Source organism: Rutilus rutilus, assembly GCF_951802725.1.
Source record: "Rutilus rutilus genome assembly, chromosome: 6".
NCBI classification, from domain to species: domain Eukaryota; kingdom Metazoa; phylum Chordata; class Actinopteri; order Cypriniformes; family Leuciscidae; genus Rutilus; species Rutilus rutilus.
This window is the reverse complement of record NC_140214.1, coordinates 44,355,286-44,374,313: the sequence shown is the minus strand read 5'-3', so window position 1 is coordinate 44,374,313 and position 19,028 is coordinate 44,355,286. Positions and strand designations below refer to the sequence as shown.

General features: G+C 41.0%; 1 protein-coding gene and 1 long non-coding RNA gene across 2 annotated transcripts in view; one reads left to right on the top strand and one right to left on the bottom strand.

Moving 5' to 3' along the window:
- Nucleotides 1-19,028, bottom strand: part of LOC311292519 (uncharacterized protein) — a 679,077-nt gene that overhangs the window by 68,198 nt on the left and 591,851 nt on the right. The gene's annotated exons all lie outside the window — the stretch shown is intronic.
- On the top strand, nt 772-17,252 carry LOC311292574. Its single transcript, XR_014627747.1, has 2 exons — nt 772-8,969; nt 10,713-17,252. It is a non-coding gene; the product is annotated as an uncharacterized lncRNA (long non-coding RNA).

The following is a 19,028-nucleotide window of genomic DNA, read 5'->3' as shown; positions in this document are numbered from 1 at the left end:
CCGCATAAAGCTTTTTCACACAAAACACATCGTAAAATTTTTAAATCAATATATTGTCTTATCTGAATGAGCAGTCGGGGTGATTTTCACATAGTTTTAGAGCAAATATTCTAGGCTACGTGATACAATTTTCAAAAGTCTTGTGAAGAAATAATCAGTATGGGTTTCATGGCCTTATTTCAGTGAGAATTTTTTTTTGTATTTTCACAAACCACGCATAAATGTCATTATCTCAAAACTAAAAACTTTTATATACATGCTGCTGATATATTATTGTAGCAGAGTTTGTGCTGAATACAGTGTAATTAGACTTTAGCCATGAAAATGTCACAAGTAACAGAAATAAGCACAAATGTCAGAGCATGTCAGAACACCTCCAGGGCCCAGAAAACAGCTCAGACCTCAGAGGGTTAAACTGAATTTTATTTTATTTTTAGAAATGTATCTTTGTACAAATGTATTGAAAGTCAGTTGCAAAAACTGACAATCTAATATGGAGGCAAACAAAAGGCTTAGAGAACTTTTTTCACGGTTGTTAGATCTGCTGTCTCTCTCTCGTCTTGTGTGTGTGTGTGCGTACTGATTGTTTGTGTGGACGTTGCTGCTGATTGTTTGATTCCCTCATCAGCGCCAGCTGTATTCCATCAGACAGCCTATTTGATGCCTTGTCTTTCGTCTTGTGTTTGTCAGATCGTTGTTGGAGCTTCCCCGTGTTGTTTCCTGTTCCTGTTCTCCTCGTGTGTTCTCCATTCTGATTTTGGGATTATCGTGTTGTGCTGTTTCATGTTCCAGTCTCGTTTATGGATTCTACACTTTGATCATCACTCATCACTTTGGAGATTTCAACACTCACTTCACCACTCAGCTGTCCGGGGTTGCCCATTGTTGTGGGATCTGTGAATTCTAATAGGTGTTCCGAACGTACATACACACTCCCAGACACATATGCACGCACACACACACACATAAACGTCTAAAGCGCAAAGGACGGAAAGGACGCAAGAATGACCATACATGGGAAACGGAGCTGTCATCACAAGATCCAGCTGATGCAAAAGACTGTTAATGTCGCAAGACTTTGGTTGTGAACGGCCAAGTATGCAGCTCAGTCAGCTCAGTCATGAGACTGAGTTCCTCTGGAAAAACCCAAGCTGTATTGAAACAATGTAACCCAGTTCCGTATAAATATGACTGCATTTTATTGTTAGGGGCTGCATTTTTGATTTTGGTGTCGAATGCATACCTAGAGAGGAATCAAACCTCTTCTAGTATTATCCTGGCTGAATTTCTTTTTGGTTTGAACTGCTCTGCTGTATTGATGTAACTTGGTAAACCTCGGATGAGAACAAGTTCATATTTACTCGATTTGCTTGAACTGCTGATAAGGTAATTAGTTTTTGTAATTATTCACTCATACAGGACTGCCCTGTTGAGATTGAATAAGCTGAAGTTTTATATCCTGTAACATTTTCTTTTTGATTTGCTACAAGTATTGATTTTTGTATTAACAGTGTTTTAATCTTTTGTATAAATACATTTTTATTTCTAAAGACAATCACTGTGAAGTCTTACTTCAGCTTTTACAAACAGTTCTAATAGCAATAGACAGAGCAATACATTAATCCTTTATCATCGAAGATATACAAGGGTTCCAAGAGCGATTCAGCTGGAAGGTAAGCATGCTTTTAATTCATATGTCTAGTTAGTAATGTTTATTATTGTTTCCTTGGGAGTGTAGGGACTACACTTAGATTTACTGGTATAAATGATAACAAGCAAGTTGAGGGAGTAATTTCCTATTCTGACCTGACAGCAAAAGATCACCTAGACACATTGATACTAGGGGTTAATCAGGAACGTGAGAGCAATACCAGATCTCACCACATGGGGGCTCGTCCGGGATTGGGTCAATTTCTAATTGCCCAATAATACCCAAAAGAACCTAAGGGAATAATAGTTTAAATACTAAGACAACGGCTAAATCCAAATGCAAAATAATGTCTCCATAGTGCTTTGAGGAAGTTACAGGAACAGATACTTCCTCCTAACCATAGAAAGTATCACGGGGACGCCTGAGATAAAGTTCTATGGTTAGGCACGACAGAGGTAACAAGAGATCTCGAGGGCAGCGCTGTGGGACCATAGAGTACCCATTTAGAAACCTCATATAAAGAGATAGTTACCAAAATCCTCAGAGGAGAAGCCAGATTCACACAGTCATGGAGAGAATACCAAAAGTAAGTTTCCAGTCAGACGCTAAGTGTCCAGCAGAGGGCACTGTTGTAGTGTGTAAAGACTTTAGTGACTCTTTCTTAGTGAAGATGTGACATAAGGATTGTGAAGCAGGAACTGCGACAATCCGTAGGAAACCTACTGACTGTGTGATCTGTGGCAAACAGGAGATTTGTCAGCTCCTCTCGGAGGGAAGGACCTAGGGAGGTCGGAGTCAGCATTGGCTTAGAAGCCAAATGACAATTATACCTGAGTGGTATTTTTCCGGCAGATCAATGGGATCGTGCGCGGGCGGAGATGTAAGCATTTGTGGATTGTGCCGGTTGTCCAGACAACACTGGTCAGTCTGGCAATATGAATTAACCACGGGGAATTGTGGTTGTAAAGCTTACATAGACTGTAAGATAAAGTACAGTCTTAGAGGTCAAGAGTGTAGATGCACTCTAGACAACCAAGGGCAACTAAGTAAGTGCCCTAGGTGTAAGTTAATGATCGGAAAACGATTGTTAATACTTACAAGTCTGAAAGAATTTTGGCAGTCTAGAAAAACTGAAACAAGTCTAGGCTGCTTAATTGATGATAAACTTATGTGTAAATGGGACATAATTCCCCTGGCTTTAGTCTGTGATAGCGAGAAAGCCTTTCTGTGGGGAAGGCTGCTAAGCTCAGGTGGCCCGATGCCATTGGACTCTGGTCCAAGGTTGAAAGACAGTGTTTTGGATAAAACACTGCAGAGAAATACTGATTTACACCTTTGGAAAAAGGTTGTGAGGGATCCATTATATGACAATGGTTACTCAATTCAGTTTAAAGAGGAAGGAATGTACAAAGAGTTATATGTGCATGACTTATTTGTTGAATTGATAACAAAAATGTCTTTTCAGGAGGAATATCCGATATACATGGCTAGAGAATATAGTCATTTTGTATGGGAAACCTCACTGACTGTCAGAGCAAGGTCACAACAGACATTCTCAGGGACAGAAAGAATAAAAGTCAAGCTAGATTCACATAGGACAAGTGAATTATGGCAGGTGAAAGTTTCTATCACCATGACCTCTGATTACCTAAGTATAGGCAAATCAATAGAGGGGGTCAAAGTTGAAAGGATGAACATCAAAAAACCTAACGAACTAAGCAGAATGACCGCATGGATTAAAGATCAGATAGGGAAAGCTTAGGAGGTTTTTGTGCATCTATATCTTTTTGTGTTTTTCAGCAACAGAATGGTGAAAAGAGGAACCGGACTAAAGGGGAAGTATCAGGAATTGCTTCATGACCGGAGTGAAGTAGGACTGTTACTGTTGGCCCTAATGATGGTTCTGGTTGTATGTCTCTTTATAGTGGATTTGGCATCACGGTAGAGCTTCAAACAAATGAGGTAGGAGTAGTCTTCTGTTCTGTTGTTGAGATAGCTGGATATATAAGGGATATAGATAAGTCATTTTGGAACTGCACAGGTACTAAACGTATTAGTGCCACAATGGTGCCTAGTATTTATGGAAACAAGATTGTTAATAATAAAACTAGGTTACAATGGAATTACTTAAAAGGATATAATCGGACGCACGTCAAATTACAGGGCCTTAAGTATAATCTTTCGGATGTTTTTAATTTGACGTCTACTATGGTCATATATCGATTATGGAATACTCCATTGCTACGGATATCAAAAATGAATGATTGGGATTGTTTAACTAAACAAATTGTCCCAATGGTATAGAGATCTTGGCTGGGCAAGGGTAGTTATTAAAAATCAATTGCCCTGTCAATAGACGATAAAAGAAAGAGCAGTAGGCAGAGTGGAAAATCTGCCTCGACAGGCTCGAAGTTTATAATTAGTAAGAATAAATGGGATAAACGGTGGATAACCGGAACCCAGTGCAACTAAGTTATTGGCCTAAGGGCCTAAACCCATATGTATTGATAATAGGTGTATAAAAAAATAGACCTAAACCAGCTTATGTGGAATTAGAATGGGTGACATGTGAAAAACTGATTATGCCCATTGGAATGTGTGAAAATCACGAGAAATGTCGAGACATTGACAAGCAATGTATGTCTGCTTATGAAACAGCATCCGCATGGGTGTGTTACTTGAATGATACCTCGATTTGGGATGATAAAATTTTCGAGGGGCATGGTGCTAATATTATTAAGCTATGGCATGAATGGATGGGATTACAGGACCCAGATAATGACATGGTGAAAGCAGAAGGCAAACGTACGACATGGACTATCAATGATACCTTGTGGGCCAACGGGGTAGGTGGAAATAGACTTCATCAAATAACCTTAAGTTATGCACCCCGGCCAGGTTTGTCTTTGGAGCTAGCGAATCATTCAGGTATTATTGAATATGTTTAAAAAATATAACTGAACGGCAATGTAGATCGGCTATTGTTTTGTATTGTATGGGCTGGTCTAGTGTTGTCTGAGTTACCCATACTAATCAAGGCATCTGGAAGAACCATAGTGATGCGATTAGGGTTGGATAGAACCAGTAATCGTAAGATAACATGCAGGTTGTTTAATTTGAGTAGAGCTAATGAGGATATATTCCAAATCTCAATCTCGTATAAGAAGAACTAAACTATGGGTCTAAATAGTCACAATTTAGCTCATGGATTTTAGAGTACCAAGTATTATCTACCAATGTTGAAACAATTGGAACAAAGGTATGGTAATTATAGGGTAATGATGGCCTCTTTAAAATTTAATGTTAGATCTTCTAGTCCATTTTCAAGAAACAGCTTGAGACCAGAGAATTTAGATAATGATCAAGAAAAGATTAAAGTCGAGTTGATGGAACTTTGGTTTGGGGCAGGTTTGATTCAGACGAGATGAGGAAATCAAATATTTGTGGTTTCCAGCTGAGGAGCAATATTGAAGCTCTGAGATGTTTGACTTATGGAAAGTCCGAATATTACTTGGATGTATGATAAGGAACATGTATTTTGAAAAAAAAAAAAATCTAAGGAGAATAGGATCAAAGAAGTTTGGCAGCGGTGAAGAATGGAGTGACATTAGTTCAATAACTAGTGATGCTCCATTAATGTTAATTGCATAGAATCAAATTATGACAATATAAATGTTCTCTAATCAGGATAGTTTATAGCGAATCTTAATTGAAAGGATTTTTTCTTTCCGGTCGACAATTTTCTCAAAAGGAATTTCGGCGGCACCGACGTTAATTAACGTATCGGATTACAATTCGCAACTACTCAAACCAAATGTGTGGGATCTTTTTTACGTTAATTGGAGATACAGTAAAAGCTATTTTATGGGTCGTAGATAACGTGAGAGAGTTTGCGGTTTCTGTTTGGGACCTAATAGTATAATCTTGGTATTTTCTAAAAATGGGTATAATCTGCCTAACAATTATCATAGCAATAATTGTAATGACGGTAATGATTATTAAATCGTCCAAAATGGGGCTGGTTTGCAAGAAACTTTCGGATGTGTCTGGTTCAGTGAAGGACAGGAAGGCCTCGCTTCCACTAACTGACAGTGAGTCAGCAACGGAGGTGTGACCTATTATAGCGACAGGGGCTATAAGGGGGTCACATGGCGTGGCAAGGTTACGGACATTTGAAGACAAAGTTGGTAATGGGGAAAGGATCGAAGTGTAATCCCTTGATAAACTTTGGGCGCAACAACAGCTGAAGACGTTGGCAGGCAATGGCACCAATTCTACATGGCATTGCGATGAACCGCCAAAAGGAGATAGTGTGTATTATCTCTATAAATTTACGGTTGATTTCTTATTGGATATCTGGAATATCAACCATTCGCATGCCCGAACAAATCGTTTTTATGTGTTTAAGCCTTGGCCAGTATAATGTATTGAACGATTATTCGTTATTACTGAATTTAGTGTCTTAGCTGTTGAGGAGTGCGCAAATAAGATTATTTGGCGAATGGGAAATTATCGAAGTAATGATATTTTCCGTGGCCATCGCTGTGTATAATTTTGCACAGTGCTATATTAAAATGATTTGGCTCAAAAATGCTGGTTTGGAACTTGTGTTCCTTACCTAGATGTTTTTGATTATTCTAAATTATTGATGACATACAGCCTTAAGACCATTGGTGGAACATTGGCAGTGCTGTATGTCATTGTCTTAATGATGGCGGGGACTTCCTTAAATGTGAATGAACCAAAGTTATTATTTCTTGCAATTTTTTCTGGATATAAATGATTATTCCTTTGTGTTTCAGATTTTAGATTTTTTTTTCTGAAATAGATTATTGTATTATTAAAGTACGAAAAAGTAAACAGTGACAAAACAGTGGTCATATAGAATTTGAAGGGATTTATTTACTTTGTTCTATTTTGAAACAATTGATTGATCACTATTTTGTTTCATTTTTTGTATTTTTGTGATAGATTGTGGAGTCAAAAGAAAACGAAACATAATTATGATTTTGTTGGCATTTTATTATGATTGTCATGGACAAACTGAAAAAAAAAAACAAAGAAGGGAAATATATATTGTCAATTGACATTTTTAATTTTTGATTTTTTATATATATATTTTTTATCCCCTCTTTATTCACTTTTGATGTTGGGTTGTTTTTGTTTAATGTTGATTTAATTACAAATTTTTAAACCCAAGTTAACAACCAAGTTTTTATAAACGATCTTTCGGCATGAGATTTGATATGTCAAAGTCAATGACATTGTTGTAGGTCAGGAGGGCCCCCTGACTTCCAACAATTGTCTAAATGACAGAAACAGCCTTCCTATGGGAGGACATAGAAGGTTTGATAATTATTGTTTTATGTTCCCTTTCTCTATCTTACTATCTTTTTGATTTGTTTCAAATATATATATATATATATTTGGAAGGAAAGGAAACAACAAACTGCTGCTAGTATGAAATTGATGATAATTTTTAATGTTTTGATTTATTATAGTTTATTTTCTTTTATTTCTTTTTGAATAACAAGAAAATGAGATTTGACTTAGGAATTACAGTTGATGGCAATTTTTGTTTTTGGGAACTTTTGGTTACTGTATTTGCCTGTAATAACATAAGTTGATGTGTTATTGTAATAGGGTCCGGATGTGCGAAGCATGGTCCTTGCCAATGGACATGGGATGTACAGAGTGTGTGATGACTGTAAAAAAGTTTACTGTTACCCGTTGAAAATTGTAGCATATAAACGGGGCTGCTTTGAGTATAAAAACTTTTGTCAACTTTGTATAGTTTCCAAGGGTTATTACATGGCCGAAATGAAGTCTTTTACTTTCTGGGATCGAGGGGCTGATTTTACAGGTCCAGGCGGCACTCATTACTTAACTGGTGAAGCAATGAGATTTATCATTGCAATGAAATGGCTGATCATCGATTTAGATGAAGCAATTGAACTACTAATTGGGCACAGAGAACGTGTGACTAAAACTTCGTGCTGTGTTGACATTAAGACCTATTTGTGGAAAAACAAAATAGTCTCGGGGTTCTGTACTAAACAGGCTCATGGAAACGGGAAATGTGTTTATGTACATGTGATTGATCCATTAGATTTGTCTGCGGCGCATGACACGAGCCCGGTGGGAGCTGACAGTGTTGGACGAGCGGTTGGCAGACAGTGGATCAGAGCTGGCCATTTACCCAGAGGATCTGGTGAAATTGGACCAGGCCCCGAGGCGTCGGGACTCTTTCAGGTGGATGCCTGTGTCCCAGCACTGGTTCCGCAGGAGCATGGCGAGTCTGTTGACTCAGCACGGAAAAGTTACGATGGGCTTCTTCCATCGGGAAAATGAGTTAATGTATCGATTCTATGAGTGCTGTGTGGACTTCATTATGCCTTCTCAGTTTGTTTACAGAATTAAAATTGATAATTTGGATGTGATTTACCCTAGGAACTTTGTTAGACAGCAACGTGTTGGAGATGATGAGAGCAATGTATATGGCAGTGCCCTTGTACGTCCGAGAGGGGGTGTTGTGGGATCTGTGAATTCTAATAGGTGTTCCGAACGTACATACACACTCCCAGACACATATGCACGCACACACACACACATAAACGTCTAAAGCGCAAAGGACGGAAAGGACGCAAGAATGACCATACATGGGAAACGGAGCTGTCATCACAAGATCCAGCTGATGCAAAAGACTGTTAATGTCGCAAGACTTTGGTTGTGAACGGCCAAGTATGCAGCTCAGTCAGCTCAGTCATGAGACTGAGTTCCTCTGGAAAAACCCAAGCTGTATTGAAACAATGTAACCCAGTTCCGTATAAATATGACTGCATTTTATTGTTAGGGGCTGCATTTTTGATTTTGGTGTCGAATGCATACCTAGAGAGGAATCAAACCTCTTCTAGTATTATCCTGGCTGAATTTCTTTTTGGTTTGAACTGCTCTGCTGTATTGATGTAACTTGGTAAACCTCGGATGAGAACAAGTTCATATTTACTCGATTTGCTTGAACTGCTGATAAGGTAATTAGTTTTTGTAATTATTCAATCATACAGGACTGCCCTGTTGAGATTGAATAAGCTGAAGTTTTATATCCTGTAACATTTTCTTTTTGATTTGCTACAAGTATTGATTTTTGTATTAACAGTGTTTTAATCTTTTGTATAAATACATTTTTATTTCTAAAGACAATCACTGTGAAGTCTTACTTCAGCTTTTACAAACAGTTCTAATAGCAATAGACAGAGCAATACATTAATCCTTTATCATCGAAGATATACAAGGGTTCCAAGAGCGATTCAGCTGGAAGGTAAGCATGCTTTTAATTCATATGTCTAGTTAGTAATGTTTATTATTGTTTCCTTGGGAGTGTAGGGACTACACTTAGATTTACTGGTATAAATGATAACAAGCAAGTTGAGGGAGTAATTTCCTATTCTGACCTGACAGCAAAAGATCACCTAGACACATTGATACTAGGGGTTAATCAGGAACGTGAGAGCAATACCAGATCTCACCACACCATCAAAGTCCCTGCGTCACCACTCTCCTGCTGTCTGCAACGTGTTGGACTTTGTTATCTTCTCAATAAAGAGATTTTACTTGCAACTTGCATCCATGTATATTTACATAACAGAACGATCTGACCATCATTATGGATGCAGCGAGTTCCGCTTCACTGACTGAGTTCATCAACTACAGTATCTATCGTATGGATCAGCAGCAGGAGAGTATCACCACCACGGGGCGCGCTGTGCAAGCGCTCGTGATGCAGGTCTCCGAGCTCTGCCAACAATTCCAACTCCTGAGAAATCCCACTGCGCCGCCCACACCGCCCCTTCCCCCCACACCACCGGAGCGGAGTAACCAACCTGAGCCACGCCTACCTGTTCCTCAGAGCTATGCTGATGAGCCCAATTTTTGCAGAGCCTTCCTTACACGGTGTTCTATGCACTTCTCCCTACAGCCCAGGACATTTGAGAAAGGGAAGGACAAAGGTGGCGTTTGTACTCACCCTTCTCACGGGTCAGGCGGCACTATGGGGGACGGCGGTGTGGGAGAACCAAGATCAATGCTGCGCCTCATTTCAGGCACTCGCCGCCAAGATGAAGAGGGTCTTCGACCGGGCAGTGGCAGGCAGCGACGCTGCCAGACTCCTCGCGGATCTAAGACAAGGTGATCATACGGTAGCTGACTACTCTATCGAGTTCCGAATGTTGGTGGCAGAGTGCAGATGGAACGAGGAGGCGCAGTGGGACATGTTCCTGCATGGGCTGGCCGACCGTGTCCAAAGAGCGATATACATCTTGGACCTTCCCCAGAGTCTTAATGGACTGGTCGACCTGGCGTTGCGAGTGGATGCTCGTCTTAATCGCCTGGAGCAGTACACTCGTCCTACCCGCAGACTCGGAGGCGCTGAAGACCGATCGACCAGCGAGGGAGACACGGTCAGCCCCGTCGCCGATCACAAGCCCATGCAGGTAGGGAGAGCTCGGAGGAGAGAGAGAGGCGGAGATCCCGAGGACTATGCCTTTACTGTGGAGGAACGGGCCATTTCTTACATTCGTGTCCGGTAAAAGAGCAAGCCTGATAGTAATGAAGAGGCTACTATCGGGTGGGATCTCCGCCGAGAAGTCCTCACCATCCACTCTCCTTCCGGTAAGACTGAGATGGGCCAACCGCACACACACCTGCCAAGGACTCCGGAGCCGAAAGTAATTTCATGGACATTCACTTCGCTCAGAAATTTCATCTTCCCATCACGTCACTCACCAGTCAGATGTCCGTTAATGCTCTCAATGGACAGGAACTCCCCAGTATCTCCCTTACTCTCTGTCCCATAACCCTTATCACGTCAGGCAACCACACAGAAACCATCACGTTTTTCCTCACGGACTCCCCTCTGGCACCCATAGTTCTTGGTCACCCCTGGCTCAATCAACACAATCCCAGGGTGGATTGGCGCCAGCACTCCATCTCTGAATGGAGCACTCAGTGTTATGAGTCTTGTCTTGTGTCTGCTTGTCCATCTGTGTCTGGTTCTGTATTTCAGGAGAAGGCAGCGGATTTATCAAACGTGCCCGTGGAGTACCTTGATCTGAAGGAAGTGTTCAGTAAGTCCCGTGCTGCTTCTCTTCCTCCGCATTGTCCCTATGACTGTGCTATAGATTTAATGCCAGGTAAGTCTCCGCCTAAAGGCAAACTTTACTCTCTTTCTGTTCCTGAAAGGGAGGCCATGGAGAAATATATTTCTGATTCTCTGGCAGCGGGGTTCATTCAACCTTCCTCTTCTCCAGCGGGGGCGGGGTTCATTTTTGTGGGGAAGAAGGATGGTTCCTTGTGACCTTGTATTGATTACCGAGGGCTGAACAACATCATGGTAAAGAATACCTATCCTTTGCCGTTGATGTCTTCAGCTTTCGAGAGGATGCAGGGAGCACCCGTTTTCACAAAATTGGATTTACGTAACGCCTATCATTTAATAATACTAATAATAAGTTTTATTTATATAGCGCCTTTCCAGAGCTCAAGGACACTTTACAATAAACAAACAACAATAAAGGCAGTTGACAAAGACAGCAGACAGGACAACAGTAGGCAGTTGAGTATAGTAAGTGAAAAATTGGGTAGATGGGGCGGCAACCAGCAGAATACAAACAGATATAACTTTGAGAGAAAAAAAAAAAAAAGGGAAAATTAAGAATTATAACATTCAGAAAATAGGTGAGTTTTGAGCATGGATTTGAATTCAGAGATAGTGTTAACAGAACAGAGTGATCGGGGGAGAGAGTTCCACATTTTGGGCACAACAACACTGAATGATCTGCCCCCCATTGAAGCAAGGCGATGCCGAGGGACGACGAGAAGGCTAGAATCAGCGGATCGTAAAAAACGAGTCGGGTGTAGGGGAGAAGCAGGTTACAGAGATAGGGGGCGCCAGGCCGTGCAGAGACTTAAAAGTGAGAAGGTGAATTTTGAATTTGATACGGTAAGCCACAGGAAGCCAGTGAAGATCATGCAGAATTGGAGAAATATGTGCAGAACGCTTGGTGTGGGTGAGTAGTCTGGCAGCAGAGTTTTGAATGTATTGTAATTTGGAAATGGAGCTAGCTGATAGGCCAATGAAAAGTGCATTGCAGTAATCAAGACGTGAGGTGACAAATGCATGGATAACCGTTTCAGCATCTGAGATACTGATAAAGGGACGGAGCTGAGCGATACGACGTAGATGAAAGAATGCCAATTTAGTGATAGAATTAATGTGAGAGTGGAAAGATAGAGAGGAATCAAAAATTACACCAAGATTTTTAATAGTACTAGATGGTTTGATAAGAGAGCCAGCGATCTCACAGGTGAAGTTGGTAGGAATTTTATTATTGAGTGACGGAGGTCCAGTGAAAATAATCTCAGTTTTGTCCATGTTAAGTTTTAGAAAATTTGAATGAAGCCAATCTTTTATTTCATGTACACAAGCAGAGATTTTGTCAGTTGTGAGAGATAAAGTCGATGTACAGGTAGTATATAATTGAATGTCGTCAGCGTAAAAATGATAATTAAAACCATGACGGCGGAGGATCTGACCAAGAGGTATTATATAGATTATGAATAATAATGGCCCAAGAACGGATCCCTGACACCTTGCTTCAGGGGGACAGTAGGTGAGCGAAAATTCTGAAGTGAAATGTAGAATAGTCTGTCAGAGAGATAGGAGGAAAACCAGGAAAGAGCTGCACAAGAAATACCCACATCCGAAAGGCGCGAAATGAGTAGTTGATGGGAGACAGTATCGAAGGCAGAGCTGAGGTCAAGCAGCAGGAGCATAGACAGAGAACCAGAGTCACCAGAGAGAAGCAGATCATTCAGTACCTTAACTAGTGCAGTTTCAGTACTATGCAAAGGGCGAAAACCAGACTGAAAAGGATCAAAAAGATTATTTTCAACTAGAAAAGACTGAAGCTGGGAGGCAACAGTACTTTCTAGTAATTTAGCTATGAAGGGGAGATTTGAAATGGGACGATAATTAGATAAAACTGAGGGATCAAGGTTGGGTTTCTTGAGAACAGGGGTAACAGCTGCAGTTTTGAGTGACAGAGGAAATGAAGCAGAGGTAAGAGATGCATTGATGAAGTGAGAGATAGGTGCAGTAATAACTGAATGGCAACGTTTCAGAAGAGTAGTAGGAGCAGGGTCAAGATGACAAGATGAAGGGTTGGATTTCAAGATTAACTCAGAGACAGAAGAAGGAGTAGACAGAGAAAAGAAAGACAGGGATTGACCAGGTTGATTCGGCACATAACTAATGTTAGTAGCATCATTAAAGAGGCACTGGTTTACGGCATCTGTCTTTTCTAGCAAGTAAGTCAAGAATGAAGTGCAAAGTTCATCAGAAGCTGGAGCAGCATGAGATGGAGGTTTGGTAAGTTTATTTATTGTGTTAAATAATGCTTTTGGCCTGTTGCTTGATTTGTTAATTGTAGCAGATACAAAACTGGAACGAGCCAGGTTCAGGGCCGATTTGTACTTTTTGATATGTTCAGTAAATGCCAAATGGTGAACAGTCAGGCCAGTTTTCCTGTAGTAACGATCAAGCCGTCTACCAGTGGCCTTTAAGATACGGAGCTCAGGAGTGTACCAAGGAGACGAATGTGTGGAAGGGACACTTCTGGTCTTGACAGGAGCATGCTTATCTAAGATATCCGAGATTATGGAGTTATAGTTAGATAGTATCAGTGAGGGTGAAGAGATATCAAAGACATCAGAGAGATTAGAAGAGGAAACGGAGGTACAAAATAATGCAGTATCAACAGCTTTCAGATTGCGGTAAGATATGACAGTTGTAGAACAATTCTTAAGCATAGGCAGGCTGAGGCTAAAATCAAGGAATTTATGATCAGAAATACCAGTGTCAGTAGAAGTGATGGAAGAGATATTGGCCCTTGATGTACAAATCAAATCGAGGGTATGACCACGCGTATGAGTTGGAAAATTAACATGCTGAATTAGATTAAAACATTCAAAGATAGAAAGTAACTGGTTGGTGTTAGAGCAAACAGCATCAACATGAATATTAAAGTCACCAAGCAGTAGAATGGGAAATGACAATGAGCAGGCAAGGGTCAACAGTTCACTGAGTTCAGAAAAGAAGTTAGACAGGACCTTAGGAGGTCGATAGAGCAAAATAATTATGAGAGAGTCAGCCTTCAAAACCATGTACTCAAATGTATTGGTGTCATGAAAGTCAAGTTGCTTGATACGGAAGTTATCACGATGGATGATAGCGAGACCACCCCCTTTACCATGGGGTCGCGGTCTGGACAGATAATTATATCCATCTGGCGTAAGTAGATTTAACTGTAGAAAATCTTCAGGAACTTGCCAAGTTTCAGTGAGAAGAAAAATGTCAAGGTTATTGTCAGTGATCATTTCATTGAGATAAGGGGCTTTGTCCGAAATTGATCGACAGTTCAAAAGTGCAAAGTGATGATGTGAGGGATTCAAATTAGGTGTATGTTGCTGATCGCTATCAGTGAGATAGATCAGAGAACGCTGAATGGTGGGACCGGCAGGCAGTTGTCTAGGCATGGAAGATAGTCTATGAGATGCAAGGAGGAGCGTCAGGCTTTGAACAAAAGGAACTCAAGAGTGTGCGCCGCGAACGGTGTATGTATCTTGGGCGACGGAGAATCCCTAGTCTCTGACAGTATTCATACGTCACCGAATCAAGACGTGGGCGGCAGTTAAAGGCCCTCAGTTGTGATGTAGAATATTCAATATCCATCACAGATGTAAGACAAAAAATAATGCAGAGGAAAAAAGAAAAAAATGTTTTTGCACAAGGCATGTTGATGCTGAGAAAGTGAAAGCCCAATCACAAGCAAAACCACGTTAGCCAAACCTGAACGTCACTTCACCAAAACAGCTGACTAAATAGGAGGCAACGCACCCAGATAGTAAGCAGTAAACAAACAGCGCAACCGACAGAGAGAGCGGTAACTCACCCATCCGAGGAGCCGAGTGTGGTAGAGATGTAACAGGGAAGAAAGCTCGCAGCAGCCCGATGGCAGACTTATCAACAGTTCAGTTCAGAGTTTAAACAGTGAAAAAATTGAGTAATCCAACCAGGCGCGAAACAGCTGCACAGACACGCACAGTATTCTCAACGTCTTGCAGACAGCAGAGGTGGTCAGTGCAGTGACAACAGTCCAAGTCAGGGAGCAATAGTGAGAAACGGAGTAATCAACACAGAGTTCCGATGAAAAAGAAAAAAATATCCGAACCAGACAAACAGTACAAACAATCCAGGATTCGAAGCGGCAGCACAAACGCGCACAGCATACTCGACCTGGAAACCGGAAGTTTTCCAAACTTCAGAGGTGGGGGTAGGTGCAGTTGTATCCCAACTTTCTTCCACAGACGACAAGATGCATCCCTGCGCGTTTTTGTTCCATCGTTTATCACCCGCCAAACGTAATTATGACATTGGTAACAGAGAGTTGTTGGCAGTCAAGTTAGCCTTGGAAGAATGGCGTCATTGGTTAGAAGGGTCCGGGGGTACCTTTTATCGTTTGGACTGATCACAAGAACCTGGAATATATCAGGTCTGCTAAAAGACTTAACTCCAGGCAGGCTCGGTGGGCACTTTTTTTCCGGACGATTTGATTTTTCTCTCTCGTACCGCCCGGGTTCCAAAAATGTCAAACCCGATTCTTTGTCGCGTATTTTTGATCCTTCCGAACGCCCGTCTACTCCCGAGTGTATTTTACCTGAGACATTAGTGGTCTCCACTCTGACATAGGAGGTCGAATCGAGGGTCAGAACGGCCTTAGAAGGGGTAACGCCTCCGCCCGGTTGCCCACCGAATCGATTATTTGTGCCGGAGGGGTTACGGTCCGACGTTATTCAGTGGGGGCATTGTTCCAACGCTGCGTGTCATCCAGGAGTTAATCGCACCAGTTTTATGGTCAAGCAACGATTCTGGTGGCCATTGATGGCTCACGACATTTGCAATTTTGTTTTGGCTTGTTCGGTTTGTGCCACTGGTAAGACTTCCAATCGACCCCCAGATGGGCTACTCCAACCGCTGTCTGTCCCTTAGAGACCCTGGTCCCACATTGTGCTAGATTTCATTACCGCCCTCCCACCCTCCCACCCTCCCAAAGGAAAACGGTCGTCTTGACCTTAGTGGACCGGTTCTCGAAGGCGGCTCATTTTATTCCCTTGCCCAAATTACCATCTGCCAAGGAGACAGCGGTAACTGTCGTAGATCTTCCTCCTGGAGTCAACAACTCTCTATGGTGAGTACGCTTATAACTCGTTACCAGTGTCATCCACGGGTCTCTCTCCGTTTGAATGTAGCTTAGGTTACCAGCCACCTATTTTTACCAGTCTGGAATCCGAAGTCGCGGTCCCCTCCGCTCACGCCTTCGTCCAGAGGTGCCATCACACTTGGAGCAGAGCCCGTGAGACTCTTCTTCAGGTGGGGGCGCGCACCAAGGCTAAGACCGATCGCCACCGGTCGAAACCTCCCGTATACGTTGTGGGTCAAAAAGTGTGGCTTTCTACCAAGAACATTCCGCTCCGCTCCGTATCTAACAAGTTAGCTCCCAAATTTATTGGCCCGTTCCCTGTCACCAAGATCAGTAGTCCGGTGACAGTCCGACTCAAACTTCCTCCGGCGTACAGGAGAATACATCCTGCCTTCCATGTATCAAAAATTAAACCCGTGTTTAACCTACCCAACGTTCTTGGGGATATTTGGGGATACTTAATTTAATTAATCAACAATACTATCGATCAGCATTACCAAACGTGGACGTTTTACACTAGAAACAAGCATTGATGTATTATTTTAATTTAATACTGTGAAGCTGCTTTGATACAATCTGTATTGTGAAAAGCGCTATATAAATAAACTTGACTTGACTTCCACAGACGACAAGATGCATCTACTTATTAACAACCTACTTATTCAGTAAACCGTATTCTGGACTCGAGACGGAGGGGACGCGGATTTCCAGTACTTGGTGGACTGGGAAGGTTACGGTCCGGAGGAGAGAAGTTGGGTGCCTGCTAGGGACATCCTGGATCACTCCCTTATCGATAATTACAATCGGCAGGTAGGTTCGTCGGGGAACGCCAGGAGGCGTTCCTAGGAAGGGGGGTACTGTCACGGTTGTTAGATCCGCTGTCTCTCTCTCTCGTCTTGTGTGTGTGTGTGCGTACTGATTGTTTGTGTGGGCGTTGCCGCTGATTGTTTGATTCCCTCATCAGCGCCAGCTGTATTCCATCAGACAACCTATTTAATGCCTTGTCTTTCGTCTTGTGTTTGTCAGATCGTTGTTGGAGCTTCCCCGTGTTGTTTCTTGTTCCTGTACTCCTCGTGTGTTCTCCATTCTGATTTTGGGATTATCGTGTTGTGTCTTGTTTATGGATTCTACACTTTGATCATCACTCATCACTCCGGAGATTTCAACACTCACTCTACCACTCAGCTGTCCGGGGTTGCCCATCGAAGTCCCTGCGTCACCACTCTCCTGCTGTCTGCAACGTGTTGGACTTTGTTATCTTCTCAATAAAGAGATTTTACTTGCAACTTGCATCCGCGTATATTTACGTAACAACTTTAATATGTTAGACGTCAACATCCCTTTCAAAATTGCAATTATCTAAAACTGTACAGCTCTGAAAGTCTATGATCTGAATGATCCACAACAAGCAAACTGAAAATGGTCGGAAAATTAGAAAATTAAAGTTTAAAATTAAAAGGGAATGGCCCAATAAAGTCCAGACTTCAATTCCATTAAAATGCTGTGGAAGGACTTGTAACACAGTTCATGCTGGAAAGCCTACAAATGTCACTGAGCTGAAGAAGTTTTGTAAGGATGAGTGAGACAAACGTAAAAATACCTTCACAATGCTGTAAAACACTCATAAACTACAGGAAGTGTTTAGTCGAGACTAGCTGCAACCTGAAAGCAGAATCAAAGATACACAGCTCCCTCAAAAGCACTAAAATACATTAATCCTGTCACATAAAATATTAAGATAAGTGATTTCTACCAGATCTCACCCTCCTTTCTGTGGCAGATTTACCAGCTCTAACAGAATCATCTGAATTCTGACTCAACATTGGTATGAAAATAACGACAAAATCACTAGACTGTAAATTACTATAAACAAAAACAGCACAATTTAAGTGTTAACTTATTAGAAGTGGAATATACATATATAGAACATACTTTATCCACTAAATATAATCCCCTGCAATTATTTTGCATTACAGTGCAGCACCAAATGAATGCAGCACAAAATGAATACTTAAGTCACTTCAGTATTACTCAGTGAAAAAAACACAACAACAATAAAATGGCACAGTGACAACCTCGCTTATATTGAACATCAAACTTTTATCAACAAAACAAATAGGACAGATGGCATAGTATACCCCTGTTGTAACACTGATAAATGAAGGTCTTTTGATTACCCCCTAAATTTAAAACAAATGCTTAGTTTGTGGTTCATTAGTATTGATGAAAATACGTCAATAATAAAATAGTACAATGATAAATTCAATTATATTAAACATTGGACTTTTATTAACAAAATTGATATTGATGATATGCTTTACCCACATTGTAACAAATAAATAAAATATCTTTGGATTGCTTAGTTTGTGGCTCATTGTTATTTTGAATGAAAAACACAATAACAATAGAACAAAGACAAACTTACTTATATTAAACAAAGAAATGCAACATTTATTCATAACTTTTAGCCTCCGGGATCATCCTGTCAGTCATTGCACCTTACTTTAGTCATGTGACTCCTGTGGCTCAACTTACCTCAGTATCTCTAATTTACACTTTATATTCTTCAGTCCGGTACAGAGCAGCTTCACTCCTGAATCCTGCAGAGTATTATTGTTCATGTTCAGCTCTTTCAGATTGGTATCTGATCCAAGAACTGCAGCCAGAGCTGAACAGCTTTTGTCTGTTAAGTTACAATCATTTAACCTAAAATAAATCATAACACAGAATTAGATGGAACACATACAATACATTTTCTATATACAAATAAATACATATATATATTTTTTTTTTTACATAAACAGCATACAATGCATTCAAACAGCATTCATCTTCAAAAACTACTTTTTTCCAGTACATTAGTAATTTTTATTCAGTGACAAATTTAATAGATAAAATGAAGCATGTTTGAAAAATAATATTTGTGTTAAGATTTATAGCTATAGGATTTCTTCTCTATTTCTGTCACCTGATGGAGTTTGGGTTTTTGCCACTGTTGCCTCTGGCTTCCTTAGTTGGGGACACTTAATATTCAACAATATTATTGACTTGACTGCACCGAC